The sequence below is a fragment of the Lutra lutra genome, chromosome 3 (genome assembly GCF_902655055.1).
Source record: "Lutra lutra chromosome 3, mLutLut1.2, whole genome shotgun sequence".
Taxonomy (NCBI): Eukaryota; Metazoa; Chordata; class Mammalia; order Carnivora; family Mustelidae; genus Lutra; species Lutra lutra.
In genome coordinates this window covers 105453563-105471846 of record NC_062280.1, presented here as the reverse complement: position 1 = coordinate 105471846, position 18284 = coordinate 105453563, and the positions used below count along the sequence as shown (strand labels likewise).

General features: G+C 44.8%; 1 protein-coding gene across 1 annotated transcript in view; it reads right to left on the bottom strand.

The window, feature by feature from the left end:
- The window catches only part of RALB (RAS like proto-oncogene B), a 43399-nt gene extending 26257 nt beyond the window's left edge, over positions 1 to 17142 (bottom strand). The window contains exon 1 of the mRNA XM_047722617.1: positions 16968 to 17142. The gene's annotated coding sequence lies outside the window, so the exon portion shown is untranslated. The remainder of the gene's footprint in view (positions 1 to 16967) is intronic.
- Between the last annotated feature and the right edge of the window lie 1142 nt (positions 17143 to 18284).

The following is an 18284-nucleotide window of genomic DNA, read 5'->3' as shown; positions in this document are numbered from 1 at the left end:
TTTCCACAACCCTGTTTCCCAGAGTCAAGAGTGTCTCATGGTTTATCTCATGTATTTAATCCATTAAATAACAAACAAAAAGGAGAACAGTCCTAAATCAGGGGCAATTTAAGCACCAAAGTAACTAAGGACAGTAATAAAAAACAGACCACTGAAAAATTAGAAATTTGTGAATTCATACCTAGAATAAGTATTTTTTTTTCATACCTAGAATAAGTATTAATAAACAAGGGAAGAGGCAGGGCTCTTGCTTCCAATAGAACACCAAAGGCAAGACTGATAAATGTAGAGGGCGCTCTGAGTTGGAAAATCAACATTTTGTAACTATCATAGTAAAGACTCGTTCCCGCAAGAATCATTAATAGATGCTAAATCTAAAGGGGAGATCTGGATGACAAACAGGATATTTGCATGGTCTTAAAGTGTCTCCATACATTACTTATGAATCACAATCTGCATTTTAACAAGCAGCACTGTTTAAGTGTCAAGGCAAATCCCAATTTATTCATACCACTTCCTGTTACAATCCAAATTCGGAACAATCTGATCTAAATTGGGGTCATGAAGCACCCTCCCCCACCAAAAAAAAACCCAGCGCTTTCAAATATGAAGTCACCCAGGAAACAGATGGATTGCAGGGATTGTAATGAAAAAGTAAAACGCAATGATACAGTCTACTCAGTAGACGTCATTTCCACTAGTATTGAAAATAGACATGGAATCTTATTTCTTAGCATCTAACACCAAATTTATCCAATAATTGTAACCAAATAAACAAGTTGAGGGCTGGACAAAAGTGTGTGGGTGTGGGGTGACAGCACCTCCCTTCCTGCATTGAAACCCTATATCATTGTCATCTTAATGACACACAAACTTGTGGTTATTGCTCAAGAGTCTCACAGGCACACCTTGAGGGAAGAGATAGTGGCTTATTCCTATGTCTGTCACCAGGATCTAGAACTCTGGCCTCCGGTGGGTTAGAGACCTGGAATCACCTAGAGGATAAACAAAGGGATGAATGAATAATGAGTTTCAAGACTTTTAAGAGTGTTTTATTTTTTGTTTTTAAAGATTTTTATGTATTTATTTAACAGAGAGAGAGACCACAAGTATATAGAACAGCAGACAGAGGTGGGGGGGGGGAACAGGCCCCCTGCTGAGCAGAGAGCCAGATGTGGGGCTTGATCCCAGGACCCTGAGATCATGACCTGAGCCGAAGGCAGAGGCTTAACCCACTGAGCCACCCAGGCACCCCAAGAGTGTTTAAGAGTTTTAAGAAAGGAAAACACAGATACATCTTTTTTTTTAAAAGATTTTATTTATTATTTATTTATTTATTTATTTATTTATTTATTTATTTGACAGAGAGAGATACAGTGAGAGAGGGAACACAAGCAGGGGGAGTGCGAAAGGGAGAAACAGGCTTCCCACTGGGCAGGGAGCCTGATGCGGGGCTTGATCCCAGGACCCTGGGATGACGACGTGAACTGAAGGCAGCTGTTTAACAACTGAACCACCCAGGCACCCCAGGGAAACAAGGATGCCTTTTAAATCATTTTCCATGACACATATTATACCACATTTTCTCATCAATGTTCCATGACGGAAATAGTGTCTTGAGTGTTCTACTGTGGGCATTGATTCTAGAAGGTACATCATTAAAGTAGAAGCCCTCCCCAGAGGTTCTTTGTATGGCTTAATAATAAAGCCGTGAACTACAAAAGTAATAGTATTTTAAAAATACATCTGTGCATGTGCAGACACACACTCAGGAGGCCAAGGTGAAGATACTAGTCAAAGATGGACAATTAAAGATCATTAAAGACAGTAACCACAATGGATTGAAATACATCAAATTTTTTCACAATAATACTTTAAGCGCACCTTATTGGTCACCATTGGAGGACTAGGAAAACAACTCATTATTTTGAAAACTTGTAAATACAGGGAAAGAATTAATAATGCATTGTGCTTCTCCTATACACTGTACTATTGGGTGACTAAATACAGCGGATTCTTGAACAACATGATGGTGTTGGGGCACCGACTCTCCCACACAGTCAAAACCCCACATATAACTTTTGACTCCCCAAAAACTTTACTAAGAGCCTACTGATGACTAGAAGCCTTATCAATAACACGAACACTCAAGTAACACATATTTCATATGTTTTATGTATTCTATACTGTATTCTTATAATAAAGATAGAGAAAATGTTAAGAAAATCATTAGGAAGAGAAAATACTGTAATGTATTTATCAAGAAAAATCCACATACAAGTGGACCTGCCCAGTTCAGACGCATGTTGTTCAGGGGTCAACTATAACAGATGAAGCAACATTTCCTTTCACAAAATCTTCTAACAAATCAAAGAATAATAGAATTTGGGCTATCACCATTTTGCACTTCGTCACAGATTAAAGAAATCTAGGCCCTGAGCATCAAAAGCTGCTAACATTACAAAAAAAAAAAAAGACAACTTGATATTATGAGCACCTTGAAAAGGACAAATAACCATCAACAATGTAGTCTTGTGAAGAAAGCTTCTATTTCTAACTGCTGATTTATGGGAAATACAGGAGACAGGAATATGGTGAGCATTACCACACAGACACACCATCAGCAACATAAAAACCAAGGAAGCTCTATGGAATAAGCCACCCAGTTTTTTCAACAAATAAATTGCAAGAAGAAAAAGAGATGGAGAGGGAACCCATAAATTACAAGAACTAAGAGACATAAAGTGAGCAAAACATACGGACTTCAATTTGGATCCTAAAAGTGTAAGAAAACTGGGGAAACCTGAATGTTGACAGGATTTGCTAATATTAAGGAAATATTATTTTTAAAAATCTCAAGTAACTTAATGTAACCTCAGTACAAATGAAGTGACATGATATATAGGATTTGCATCAGTTATCAAGGAGGAAGGGACTTGGGATACAGATGATGTTAAGACTGGCCATGAACTGCTAATTATCAAACCAGACTGATGGTTATAATGTTGGTTATATAAAGTTGGTTACATTGTTCTCTGTACTTTCACACACATTTGAAAATATCCACACTTTAAAATTTATAAAAAATGACAGAAATTTAAATGCCTGTGTCCCACTCCCGTAGGGATTCCAATTTGGGAGCAGGTCGTTCTGACACCCATGTTCTAAGGCTCTCCAAATGACTCCAGCTCATGCCCAGCTTTGAAAATCATTCCACTGGAGCCGATGCTCTTTGAGAACAGATTCTATATCTTTCCTAAGCAATGTTTCACTCATGACCTATCAGAGAAAACATAGTTAAAAATGAATCAAATTCATTAAAGTCAGAGCCATTTTCTCACCTTAGTTCTGTAAGTAGAACATGCGTTGGGATGGCACCATGAACCTACCTTCAAATGAAATTCTTATTTTTTGTTGGTCGGCTGTCTCTACAACCAACAACTCTCTGACCACCTTTGTTTTTGCAAGGACCGTGCTATGTTACCATCTTAAGAAAACTGATTCACTTTTCACAATCTGATTTTCAAAATTCAAAATTTTTGTGAGTTTTCAAAAAAATAATTTTTCATGTGAGTTTTCTAGTATCTGGTTGGTGATAACAAAATGTAATTTAATGTCACCTGTAGAGGCATTTAGTCTTAATCAGTCCACAAGTGAATGTTTTCCTCTTCCTATTTCCCTAACAACAAGACCCTTCTTCACACTGTTTTTCTTTTTTTCTTTTTTTTTTTTTAAGATTTTATTTATTTATTTGACAGAAAGAGAGAGAGATCACAAGTAGGCAGAGAAGCAGGCAGAGAGAGGAGGAAGCAGGCACACTGCTGAGCAGAGAGCCCGATGCGGGGCTCGATCCCAGAACCCTGAGATCATGACCAGAGCCAAAGGCAGAGGCCTAACCCACTGAACCACCCAGGCGCCCCCACGCTATGTTTTTCTATTGATCTCCTGTTCTTCAAACTCAAGTACAACAACTTCCATAACTTTACTCTATGGTTCTAAAGTCTTCAGAAATAGGGGAGCCCCAAGTAAATGAGAAAGATATTTTTTCAACGATTGTCTGTCTTAGGAAAGCATAGAATTTTACCAAGGATAGGACAAAATGATGAAGACTTAAATGATAGACTCACTTCAAGTAATGAAATACATTCAAAGAAACAAAAAGTGATTCTGATTTGAAAATGAGTTCTTAGATTTTCACACATTAGAACAGAACAGAAACTCTAGAAACCAGGAAATGGGTTTTTTTAAATGCTTTACCGAATTCTATCAATATTTAAATTTTAATTTTTACTAAATTGGGTTTGGAAAGTTGTTGGTACATCTGTAGCAACCTTTTGCAATCTTAGCTTGCATCATCCATCAAAACAAATGGATAAACCATGTTACGTCATAGGTTCCAGCTGAAATGCTTAGTTTTGATGGGCACAGTCACAGGACTGAATTATCACGATGTATGTGGCCCCATCCCCTGGGACAAACTGACTGATCCCAAGGAGGGCACCAGACCCAAGCTACGGAATGGGACAAAACTGAGCAGCTAGACCCATGATGAAAAGAGCAGGAACCCTCCTGTGGCCCTCTGCACAATGTATGGCCCTTCCCAAAAGAAGCACCTGCTGATCGCAGGGACTTAGGAATGTTAAATTTCTGATTCTTGAAGAGATGCCAAAAATATGGAATTTTATGTGAAATCACCCTTTTTAAATGTTAATAATTAAATCCATTTTAAAACCCCTGTGAGCAAACAAAGCATGTCCTCATGCCACTCCTTTTGCAAACTGGCAGCTATGTTTTTTTGCCAAGAAGAGAAAGCCGATCTAGAGCAAGAAGGAGAGACAAAGCCAACACATGGGGAGGAAACACGGGGACAGTCTTGGCAGCCTTCAGGGGGCTGGTTCCAGCTGCTCCTGAGTCCCCGCCGCATCCTCGACCCCTTTCTTGGCTTGCTTTTTCATTTCTCCGCTGGTCAGTGACATGCATTGGGGTCCACCCAATAAATCCCGCTTTGTGGTGTGAGCTCATGTGCCTTACATTTCTATCACTTCCAGCCAACGGAGTCCCAACTGACTGCATGGAATGGCTTTGAAAGTACACATACAATCCAAGTCCAGGGACTCGGACCCAGGCAGGGCGGGGGCGGAAAAAGATAATAACATAAAAATACTTCATTCTACATGAATAAAGCATGAGCTCTACAAATAGCAACTCCAGCTGAAAGTGCTTCCAGGGAATTCAAATATTCCGGCCCCCTTATGGGATGAGGACTCTTATCTACAATGAAAGACAATGTCGCTTCCTCGGAGAGGCCTTCCAGGGCCCCTGCACCTCAGGTAGACCCTCTCATCCCTTGGCTTCTTTCACTGCACTGATCACAACTTGCAATTCCTTTCTTTTTCTGCGTACTAGCTTTTTGCTGATTTCTTCCACTACTATTAGGGCTCCATGAGGCCGGGATACAGGTCCGCCCTTTGCCCTCTTATACTCTTGTACGGTAGGAATATTTCCCTGTTATCACATAAACTGTGCTGCAGCCTAAGGAACATAAAGTTTACCCAAATTAGGGTCATCATAAAGATCTAGAAGGCTGTGTACACTTAACACTTGGGTGGATTCATGCAGATCTTATTTCTACTACTCATAGCCAAAAGCCTAAAAAGTTTAAGTCATCATTTCCTTGTTTCAGAAGCCAACTTGGGCAAATGGATGACATGAATTTCTACTTTTTTAAGCTTTGTGAATTTATCACTAAAGACTTGGATTCCCTTAAGGTTGTTATTTAAGTATGTATTTGAACTTATTATGGGGTTGTCATTATTGATGATAACACAGGCTCTTACAACAGAGACTTCCAGATCACCATGTTAAATAAGTTTATTTATCAAACAAGTTTCAGGGTAAACAAAAAAATCGTTACCTTAGGGTCTGGTATTTCAATACAACAGGCCAACTCCCCATGGTTATTAATAAAATTAATAAAAATTAGAGCAACCTAGTATTCATAAGAATCTCATCATTTCACCCACTGATTTAAGTAAGGATTTCCAAGAGGATTTTTGAACATTAATTGTTACACAATTGGCAGTGCCTTTTCGGATTGACCATCTTCTCCTAGGACTTTGCATTCTAAGAAAGGGGCACAAACCCTTGCAGGGACAAGCACAACATGATGGGGTAAGCAACCGGAATCACGGGGGACGTGGCTCACAGCCCCTCAGCTCGGGGTACTACTAGTCGCCGGGCAAAGAACGTGTATCGGTTAGCTAACAATCTCTCCACGGACACAAACTCACTAGGGCGGCTGCTGAACCTCTGCTAAATCTTTCTAGTAAATGAAAACACTCAAGTCTTGACTTCCCTATTTGGTAAATTTGTATTTTTTTACTGCTTTTCACGGACTAGGGCACACCAGCAGTGACAGTCCAGGGAAGACACATCTTAAGTCATCAGAGTTCTCGGTGTTTCTCTTTCTGTGTGCTCAGCCTTGCCTATGCATACTTACTTAAAGAAGGAAACTCAATTTTCCCTTCCCTTGTCCAACTACTATTGTCATTAGCACCAGTGGATAAAATATTTTTATATTGTCGTCCACATATGACTCCGTTTCCATGTCTATAAAAACAAGGAAGTTGAATTAAATGATCTAAGTTCCTTTCCAGTCTTTTGCTGTTTTTTTCTGAAACTCAAGCTGCAAAACAACTTCAGTAAGTGTTCCTGAGTACCTAAGGCAATTTGTTTCAGGTCTTTCTGATCCCTAATGAGTATCTCTTTATATGTTCCCCTGCCAAAACACACACACACCTAACTGAACAAAAGCTAAATTAACTAAAACAAAAACCAGAAAGCTCTGAGGTCACCCTCAGAAGCACTCTGCTTCTAGTTTGTACCCTTATGCATATGTGATTCCCTCTGCCAGGACTGTCCTTCCTCCTGATGGAGGATCACCTGTAATTTAATACTTCGCCTAAATACTTCCTCTGCCACCTTCCTAGATCTCCCCGAGCACGGCTGACCCTCCCGTAAGTGGACCCCCCTGCCTGCCGATAAGCCTACTGTTTCACTGAGATAAACCAATAATTTCCTCTTAGATGAGGTCTATTTCTCCCACCACACTGAGGGCTGCCCATTCGTCTTTGTGTGCTCAGCATGCCTGGTACTTAGGAGATACTCAGTACTTGGCAAAAATAACCGAGTTCTCCATCTAGGTTGAGAGGTCTGGTCTCAAGAGGATATCTGGTAACTGTTAAACTTTAAAAAAGTTAATTTATTTCTATGATGACTTTCCTGAACTACAAAGCAACTGAACTACAGTGGGAGGTAATTTGCAAGCTCTGGGGTTTTTTTTTTTTTTTAAGTATACGGTATTTTTGAAATAAAGTCCTCTTCCACCATATGCTCACCCCCAATGGAATTCAGGATTTCACTGGTCTTGGAGAGGTCTACCAATGTATACAGACTCCAGTTCCTTCCACCTGCAAAGGCAGCCTCAAAGGTCCACTTTGTCTTGGGTGCCTGGATGGCTCAGTAGGTTAAGCGCCTGCCTTCGGCTCAGGTCATGATCCTAGGGCTCTGGGACTGAGTTCTGCAGGGAGTCTGCTTCTCCCTCTGTCCCCCACCCCCGTGTTCACTCTCCCTCAAAAATAAATAAATAAATCTTTAAAAACAAAATAGAACTACTTTATCTCTCAGTAGCTGCAGGTCAAATCTGGAACTAGCACACATGGCCCTGTTCTAAATTACTCATCCAAACACAATCCAATTTAGAAATGTACTACTATTATTTTCACTTCTACAGCATCTACTAGTATATCGTAGCACTCAAACAGAGCTTGGAGAACTTGTAAGGTCACTTAACTAGTCTTGGGAAGGCCTAGAACCCCAGCAGTCTGGGCTTAGGAGCCATGACACAGGGCTGCTCATTAGTGGACTGGGGTGGGGTGGGGAAGACCTTCAAACATGGTGTGAAATAGTGGAATTTTTAGCAATGACACAGAACTGTGGAGCAGAAAGTTCGTTAAAGAGAGAAAGACATAGGCAACTAGGGGACAAGTTCTAGGAGGAAAGAGACCACAAAAAGCAGTTCTCATTCAGCCTAAAGAACCGAAAGCAGAGATTTGAAAAGATGGGTCCACTCATGTTCATGGCAGCACTGTTCACATCTGTCGAAAGTGAAAGCAACCCAAGTGTCCACTGAAGAATGAATGGAAAACAAAACGTGGCCTATCCATAAAATGGAATATTATCCAGTCTGAAAAGGGAATGAAATTCTAACAGAAGCTCCAACACGGATGAACCTTGAGGACATGAGGCTAAGTTCAGTAAGCCAGACACAAAAGGACAAAGACTACACGATTTCATAGAAGAGTCGATTCATAGAGATGGAAAGTTGAATAGTAATTGCCAGGGGCTAGGGAGGAGAGGACGGGAGTTTGTGGTTAAGGAGCGTGGAGTTGCAAAATGGGGATGATTGACAATATTTTGGAGATAGGTGGTGGTGGGTGATTGGCCAATGCCGTGAATATACTTAATTCACGCTTAAAAATCACTAAAAAGACAGAGAGACATGCGACAACTCTTAATCTCAGGGTCATGAGTTCAAGCCCCACATTGGGTGTAGAGCTGACTTTTTAAAAAGACGCTAAAATGACCAATCTTATGCTATGTGCATTTTACCACAATTTTTTTCAGTAGTTCTATACCAACTACAGTGTGGGACAGGAGGAGAAACATTCGGTTTGAAGTCCAGAGTCTGCCACTAGGCAGCTAATGCCCTTAGTTCCCTCAGTGAAGTCGCTTTCCTCAGCTCGGTCTCTTCTGTAAAATGCACAGGGCACATGTATCCTCAGGTTATTATGGAGACTAAATAAGAAACCACCTATCATAATACCTGGCTCAGAGTAATCTCTTATCTGGTTTTTAGACATCATTCTGATATTCTAGAAAGTCCTGAGAAAGAAATTGGGTCTAGCAGCCAAACAACTTGAAGGCAGGATGAGCTGCCAGTCCTTAAGAAGGACAAGAATAGGCCAGGGGGATTCCTTTGCCGAGACTCAGTCCTCAGAGAGCACAGATGACACCAGTCCAGAACACCACACTGGGAAGGAAGAGGTCTGGCTTCTAGACCTTGTTCAGCCCCTCACTCACTGTATGACTTCACCACACTCGGCCTCCACAGTCACCCCGTCTATCTTTCAGGGTAACCGGGAAGAAACAAATGGGAAAATTCGTACAAAAGGCTTTGGGGCCTCGGAAGCATTTTCGATATAGAAACAAGGAGTGTTATCACCAGAGGCCCTTCAGAGCTTTCTCTCTTCTCCATCACCCAAAAGACAGTATCACTCACCCTCAGAGGCATTGCCAGTGGGCATCTCCAGACCTACCCCAAATCTCCTCCAGCAGCTCTGGAAATTTCTTTAACAGTCCTTCATTCTCTTTCCTGCTAGGCCGTGTATGAAGGGATAGGGAACCTAGGGAAGCTGCCATCTAGCCAGCTGTGACTGGGGAGCTACAGTGCCAGAAAAGGGTCCACCTTCTCTCTGGGGGCAGCATACAGAACATCCAGTCCCCACCAGAAGTGCAGATGTCACCCTCCTTCCCTCATTACTAGAACTCCTTTCCCAACAGGACTGCCACCATCCTCTGAAATGACTCATTCCACCTTCCAACCCCCCCATCCCCGCAAGCCCCAGCCAATTCTTCAAGACCCTCACCTCTTCCAAGAACGCTCTTCTGTCTTTTAGCTTCCCGGAGACTTGGGTGTGCCCTGGGACACCTATCTTAAGCAGATACTATCTTCCTCTCCCACCACGTGCCTCAGGGCCAGGAAGAAAGTGTCCTTCCTCCCTCCCACTGTCACTTCTAGCAGAAGACTTCCTTGAGAAAAATATTCTCCTTCCTCTTGCAAAAAGCCTGCAGCTTCAAGGCATGGGCAATCCACTCCCCCGGCCCCCTGCTGTCCTCGGGTATCTCTGGACCTCTCCACCTCCCTCACCTATTGCTGGTATTTGCTTCCGGTTCACAGACTTCCTTTCTACTCCATCTCCTGTCATCCTCCTCAGGGACTCCTGCGTTCATAGGGATGACCTGTCACAGGGCTCCACCTCTCCCAAGTCCTTGGCCTCTTCTCTGAAAACCAATTCCTTCTTTGTAACACGGTTGTACTCAGACCCTGAGCATCACCATCAGAAATGCTGTCTCCTCCAGCCTCGGCCTCCTTCCTTTTAGCTCTCTTGCTTAAATACCCACTACCCTACCACTGCCACAGTTCCCTGCCTGCTGGTCACATGCGAGCACAGACCTCTAGGAGAGGACCTCTAGCACTTTCTCTCCGGGCCCCACTCCATCCTTCAGCAGCTTAGGTCTCACAACATGAAAGCCCTCTTGCTGACAGTCCCGCCCTCGCCCTTCTCATTGCCTGCCAGCCCCAGTACCTGGCAAGCCAAGGAGCATTGCTGGAGAGGGAAAGAATCTTGCAGCCGGCCTCCTGAAGCTTCATATGAAACGCATTTATGACCCTAAACCAGGAATGGGGAATTCACTCTCCACTGCCTAGAAATTTTACTGTGATTTCCCCCCATGCCCTCCCAAGCTCACTCTGGACAGATGACCCTGACTCATTTTTCCCAAACACAAGTCATCAGGGACAAACTCTATAAACCTCCTAGCATGCATGTCCACATCCTCCCGTCTCCTGCTATAGGAGCGTACTACTGCTCTTAGCAAGAACCAAGAACGCCACACCGGCTCTAGACTCAATCTGCCCTACCTCCATGCCCAGGAGCGTCATTCCTGCCATTATCCCCTTTTCCTGCATCACGAGTCAGTCTTTACCTCAGTTAGGGGATCACCACCCCTCCACTCCCCCACCCCCCCACCCCCCCCAACAGCATAGACACTTTCTACTTAATCTCCATCCTAAGGACACATCCCCTCCTCTGATGGCCATATGCCCTCTAGCTAGTGACACAATCTCCCCCCGCCCTGTTATCTATACCAAGGCTTCTCAAATGTGAGTTACCTGGGAAGCTCCTTAAAGTGTGTATTCTGATTCAGTAAATCTGGGGTAGAGCCCAAAGGTGGTCAGCACTGCCAACCAACTAACCAACTCCTAGATGACTGGGGGGGGGGGGGGGGGAGGTGGGCAAGGACCCCACTCTGCATAACAAGGCACTGGGTTTCCTTTACTCACAAAATCCCTTCTAGTGTGGCTCCCTCCCCCAACAAAACTTCCCTGAAACTGGGCTGGTCAGGATCGCCAATAAACCCCACATTGCAAACTCCAGTAAAAACTGTTCTCTTTTTCCTCGCCCATTCACTCCCCCCTTTTCCAAAGGAACTTGTAATAACCATGAGAGAACACTGCCTGGAAAGGGGAAAGCCCATAGGAGGCCAGTTCAAACCCCTCTCTTTGGCATCTCCCTCCGGAGAGGGTCTGGCCCGGCCTTGAGAGCACTGCACTCGCCCATGGGCCTTGCAGCTTCTCTGGCAGCATCGCTGGCCAGCCCTTCCTCCTCTCCCTGGCATCTAAAGGTAAGACCCCTCGGAGCTCCATCTTACACCCTTCCCACCCCTACACCCTCCTTTAGCGGCCTCAGCCACTCTGGTGGCTCTACAAGCAGCTCCCAAACCTTTCAAACGCAACCCAGAGCCTTCTCCTGACCTCCAGTCTCCTTTCCCTCTACCTGATAGCCACCCCTCCCCACAGGGTGGGAATGGTCCCAAACCGAAAGGGAGCACCTTTTGTTATTATATGCAGTCTCTTGTCCTCAGTTCCTGAAAAGCTTCAGAGCCTTAAAGATGAAACAAGGGGCTTGTTATTCATAACAAGGCCTTTCTACCACAACTGGGTTCCTGCCAATGAAGGGACGTTTAGACCATGTAGGACAGGGGCTGGCTGCCAGAGGAACCAACCTTGAATAGGGGGTTAGAACTTCCAGTCCTACCCCCTGACCTCGGGGAAGGGAGAAGGGCTGAAGGGTGAATCAATCCCCAATGGCAATGATTTCACCAATCAGGTCTAGGTAATGAAGCCCCCATAAAAACCCAAAAGGAGGTTCGAGAGCTTCCAGGTAGGGGAACCAGACAGAATACTTCCATGTGCCACCATGGTGAGCCACCAACTCCTTTGTTCAAGACCTGACCCTATGTATCTCTTCATCTGGCTATTCATATCCTTTAAGATCCCTTGAAATAAAGCAGTAATCGAGTGAGTTAATGGGTTTCCCGAGTTCTGAGAGGCGCTCTAGAACATTAATCAAACCCAAGCAGGGGGTTATGAAAACCTCTGATTTATAGTGAGTCAGTCAAAAGCACAGGTAACAATCGGGGCTTGCAACTGGCATCTGAAAGTGGAATGTGGTCTTGTGGGACCAAGCCCTTAATCTGTGGACTCCGATGCTGTGTCCAGGTAGATAGTGTCAGAATTAAGTTGAAATGTAGACACCCAGCTCGTGTCAGCAGAGGATTGTGTGGTGGGGCCGGAAAAACCACACACATACACCCCACCTTGGAACTGGGTACAGAAACCCTTTAGACGTGAAAAAAATGGCAGAAATTAATGAATGAGCACATATAATTTTAGATTTTAAAAAGGCTTAACATGCAAGTTGAGTAGAGATACTACCTTAACTAAATCCACTACTAAGAGGACCAGCCAATCCACACTCTATGACCGTCCACCGATCCTTTCCTGTTTTTACTGGCAGAGTGGGGTGGGAGGAAGGAGAGGGACGATAGGGAGGCAGGATGAAAGAAAAGAAAAATACTAGCTCACAAATGAGGGCAGCAAATGCGACAAAGGCCAGAAATGGGAGGAAAGGAAACACAAGCTGTGCTGAGTGTCCAGTCTGCCCCACAATGACTCGAGCAAACTTCAACTGGGCTGGGATGAACAAAAGCCATTCTCACCAGCCTTCGCTTTCTGAAGTTACATTTTAATATGATTTATGAACTCTCTCATTCTAAATATGCATCATTCCAAGGATATTTGTTAAATGAAAATACTACAATCACAGAAGTTTCAGAGATGGAAGGGAACTCAGAGGTCAATTAATCAGGCTTCAGGCTCAGGATGCCTCCTCTCTCTACCTTCAGGGAGATTTCATCTAGAAGCTAAAAGAATAAAGTCCTTGCAGCCAGGTGGATAATTTAAAAGTATCAGGTTTTCAAAGGAGAAATGAAAAAGTGCTCGCCAAATAAATATTGTCCAAAGATTTAAAATAATTGGGGGGGGTACGCGAGCAGGGTTTAGGTTCTCCAAGATTTTTTTTTTGTAGCTACTTTGCCAATGAGTTTTATTTTTAAAAATACACAGATGATTAATGACTAATTTTAAGCTGTTCATCAAGGAGCTCATTTGGCAATAATTTTTTTTACCAATTTGTTTTAGGGTTTAAAAAAAAACTCAGCTGTTCCATTTGCTTTAGAGATCAGCAAGATTTAAATTTCTAATTTCCAAAGCTACTGCATATTTGGCTAATTAATTTGAGCATCTGACAAAGAAGAACTAGAAGAAAGAACATAAAGTTAAAAGTCTAATATTAATAAGTTTCTAAAATGGTAAAAACTCCAGCTGCATTTTATTCTCCTGGAGTACATACTTTAGTATGCATGTGAAACAAAGATTTTTCTCAGTAATGTCTGTTCTAAACCTTCGAAAGGAAATCTGGTGGCCTCGGACAATGTCAAGGGTCCTCAAGCTCCCCTCATGCAGTCCCCTCCCACATTGTGCCACGTCTGGTCTATGTCCCCGTAGAAGGGATGGTAAGTCACCTCCAAGATTAGATACAAAAATATCATACTTTCCATCTTGATGGTCCGCTTTCTATCTCTCCCTCTCTCAGATCACTTGTTCTGGGGAGAAACTCAGTGACCATGCTGTGAAGGGTCCTACAGAGAGGCCCACACCGTGGGGTGCTGAAGATTCCCACCAGCAGCCATGTGAGTAAGCCAGAATCTGGAAGCAGATTCTCCAACCCCGGTCTAGCCTTCAGATGACAACAACCTCAGAAGAGACCCTAAGCCAGAAGCACCCGCCAAGCTGTTCCCAGATTCCTGAACTTCTGAAACTGTAGGAGATGATACATGTCTGTTGCTTGAAGCTGTTACATGTGAGCTAATAAAGTATGCAGAAGAAAATTCATTCAAGGCAGACAGACTACAGATGTGGCCAACTACACAGACCAAACTTCTATATTTCCTTCAACTCATGCCATATACTAAGTAAAATTATGTAGTTTGACATGTTTTCATTTGGATCAGACCTCACTTGAAATTGTTTTATGTCAATTCCCAATCTGGTGGGCCTCGAGTATACTATAGCGGAATTGCCCACAAAGCCCTGGCAAAAGCAATCACAATATATTAGCAATTATTGGTTAACAGCACTATTTCCTGCATTTAGATTTCAGGGTTTTTTTCAAATAGCATAAACTCCCCAAAGATTCATTGACACCCATCACAGAGAACACTAACACAAATTATAAGCAGTTCCTTTTTTTAAGAGTAACACAAACTTGAAATGCCTTCCCTCTTTGACTTCCCACTTCCACATTCTTTTCATCCTTCTTCCCACTCTCACCCATCCAAAAGCTCATACACCCTCTTGCCCACTGGCCCCTCTCCTTTTTGAAACCTGTAAGAATGTGTAGACATATATGCCCATGTTTGTATTCCTAAGTAATCAAAAGAACTGAGGAGCCAAACGAGTCAGTTGGTGACCAAATCTCCAGGCCAGATATGTATCTGGTATTAGCTAGATCGGTGGGTCTGTGCCAATGGATAGCAGATGCTCAATAAAATGTTCATTTCCCTTCTCTTCCTTACCCACCTCCCCCATGATTAGGAAAGAGTTCCATTTTCTCTGGTACTCTGGTCTCTCTGATTCAGGCTTCTCAACAACACATATTCACTTGAAAAAAAAAATCTCAAGTATCTTCCATATCTAACAGCAGGGGCTGTGTGTTTGGAACTGACTGGAGCCAATGAAAAGTGGGACTCTTGCCTATCATCTCGAGACAAGTTACACTGGGAACATTAGAAGAGTTCACCAAGATCTCTTCCAACACTCTTCTTACACTGTCTACAAATTTAGCTCTCAGAAAACGTCTCCACCAATGTTTCTAACTTCCATAAATTCCATGAGTGGAGAGGAATTTAGTAACCGAATGCCAACAGGCATTGTGGGATTGGGCGAATGTGGCACAACGGATTACCTCAACTCTCTGGCTTACAAATTTCCAGAGGCTCGAGCCATCTCCAGCCAAGGCAAGATTACCTTTAAGAATTAAGCCGATAATTCAGAACTTTTCTACTTCTTCCACTTTCCACCAACACCTGTCTAGATCCCATCTGACATTCGAATTCTTGTCTTCCTACCTATGTGTCTTGGTCCCATGTTCACAAGTCCTGGGAAAGTTTCTACCGCTAGGGAAATCTTGCTGAGTGAGATCTCAGATCTCCATTGTTTCCAATGGGAAATACCATGAAAAGAAAAGGAAGGAAAGACCCAGATATGGTCAGAAGAAAGCAGACGAGGGGACAGGACTAAAACCACACATAAGGAATGCGTATACCCCTACCTCCATCCCACCCCCACTACCACAAAGAACACCTTCAACATTCCTAATTTCATGTAATCCTAACAGACAGGGACAACTATTGCCACCTTCTCACTGCTGTAGACTAAGACAGCTAAGACAGGTCAAAACAGCTAAGACAGGTGAAAAGTCACGCTCAAGATCCCACCCTTAATAAAGTTTCAAAACCAAGATCAAACCTTAGGTCTTCACAACCCGACCTCCTTTTCTTCCCAATATTCCATGCCGCCTCCACAGTCACTCTATTTCTGAGGACTTCCATGTTCTAATTCTATTGCTCCAGATTTAAAGAACATTGCCTTCACCTGTTTTGGGCTTTGACATCCAAGAACCTCGCTGCTCAGCTGTAGAACGTGGGTCATTTACACACCTAATGAAAGATACGCTACAGTCTTTGACAATCAGTGCCCACCATCCATCCCCAAAACTTCCAAAGAAATGAAGTTAGAAAGCTAGGTCAAAGCAGAAAGTTTCCTGGTCTACAAAGGTTGAAACCACCTTGCAGGGAACGTAAATGAAGAATCAGCCAAGTCTCTTCCAGCGGCAATTCCAAAGCAGTCCCCCAGCCCCAAGAACTTCTCCCCCAAAGACTCATCTGATAAAAATATCAAAGCTCCAGCCTTTCCAATATCCATCTGTAAATTAGCCCAGAAAGGACACTGCTCAAATAAGCAGTCTGGGCACACCTATCTCTGCCACTAGCAGTTCTGAACCAACCACGACCTGGATAACCTTATACACCTACAAGAGGGCAAGAAAAGAGGGGTGGGATCCTGGTCCAGCCAAACAGTTCAAGACCGTGGTGCTTCCTATTAGAAGCTACATCGGGTGTCAGCCTCTATCAGAAAGGAACTAAAGGGTGGGGAGTGGAGGGGGAGCAAAGAAACAACTTAAGGCTCACTTGCAAGACAGGACCAAAAACAAACAGACCAAACAACTTTTGGAACACGGTCCCGGTTCAGTCCAAGTTCTTAAGGTACTAATAAGTTTTTGCAACACGATTATAGCTCTCGCCCTGCCCACAGCGGCAGCTAAGGAACTGAGGAAGTGGACTATCCTCGGGCTGGAGGCCCGAAAGGGCAGGAAGTGGAAGCAGAGGCCATTTGTGGGAAAAGGGAAGGAGCGGCGAAAAGGGAAAGGGTGGGGCGCCGCCCCCATTTCCTCAGCCCCAGGGCCGCTCTCCCAGGCTTTCTCCAGGGTACCTGCGGGGACCGAACTCAGCCAGCAACCCCGCGTCACCCTCCGCCGCCGTCCACAGCCTGCACGCCGAGCGCTGGGCCAGGCGGCCACGGAGTGCCGGGCGGTGCACCCCACCTCCCCAGCCCGCGCTCCACTCCGCCTGGAGCGGGCCTGTCGGGGCGCGGGGACCCTTACCTGGGACCCGTCCCGCGCCGCCTCGGCCGTCCGCTCTGGTCCCGGGGCTCTTAAACCTGCCCCGCCCTCTCCTTCGCCTCCTCCCGGGGCCGGACCCCAGAAGTCCCCTGCCGATTTGTCATTGAGCAGCCCTGGCTCGCTTCCCCACCCCCGAGCGCGCCCCCGGCGTCGCCTAGGCAACCCGGCCTCCCGAGAGAGCGCTCTTTCCTTCCGCTCCCGCCCTCCCCCTGGGGGCCACGCCTACTGAGAGCCTATTAGCCAGTCCGAAGTGGGGCTGGGAGGCTGTGGCGAAGGCTCTGCCAGTGAGAAGCCGCCGCGGGCGGGAGGGGCGGGCTCGGCACGCCTGCCCCGCCCACCCCCTCTTTCCCCTCCTTCCCGCGGCCGGACTTGCTGCGCGTGACCGCTGCTGCAGTGGAGGAGTCGAGTTGGGCCGGGGACTCTGGGCGTGGGCGGATGGACAGCGCTCCAGTCGCGGATTTGGGTCAGAGCGAGGTCAGACTAGTGGAAAGCAAAAGGGAACAGCAGACCGATATAGAAAAACCAAAATTACGATGCGGCGCGGGCGTGTCTCCGGATCCAGGCGGCTGTCGGACGCCCGCCCGGGGCACCTGAGGCAGCGGGACTTCCGCCTGCCGCCACGACTGGCCTGGCTACATGACATCCCATTAGCAGTAACGGAGTTACTTGACCAGTGCCTAGCAATAGGTACTGATCCAGATCACATACGCGGGGGAGAATCCTAACCCCAGGTTCCTTGAGGCAGGAAGTGCAGTAGGCAAGCTCACGGGCAGGTTTTTCTCCCACAACCTGCCCCCCGTCATTGTCCTCCAAATCCAGGGAACTTGTCATTTTCTATCCAAATAGGGTTTCACCTTGGGTTGATTTTCCTAACTCCCCGCCCCTCCCTAGAGCTGAATCCTCTCCAACCCCCTTCAGCAGAATTTGTGGCCCCACTGACCCTTACACAAACCACATGGCCTGTCACACTGTATCACAATTGTCTAAAGGCCCGCCTCTATAATCTCTAGGGATGGAAACTCTCTTGTTCAAGTTGACATCCACAGCAGCTAGCTAATTCTCTCCTTGTTAAAAATTACACGTTAGGATGCATGTGTGTTTTATGAGAGGCTTTGTGCCTTGATTAAATTGCTATGTAAAAGCAACTAACAGACCTAGGCCCTCCACCAAGAGCTGTACCAAAAAGCACAGATCTTTACCTTAGTTTTCAACAGCAGGCTTAACAAAAAAGAACGTGTGACTGGAAAAGTATCCTAGTATTAGACCACCTTAAATTTTCTGTTTTATCTTTCTCATACA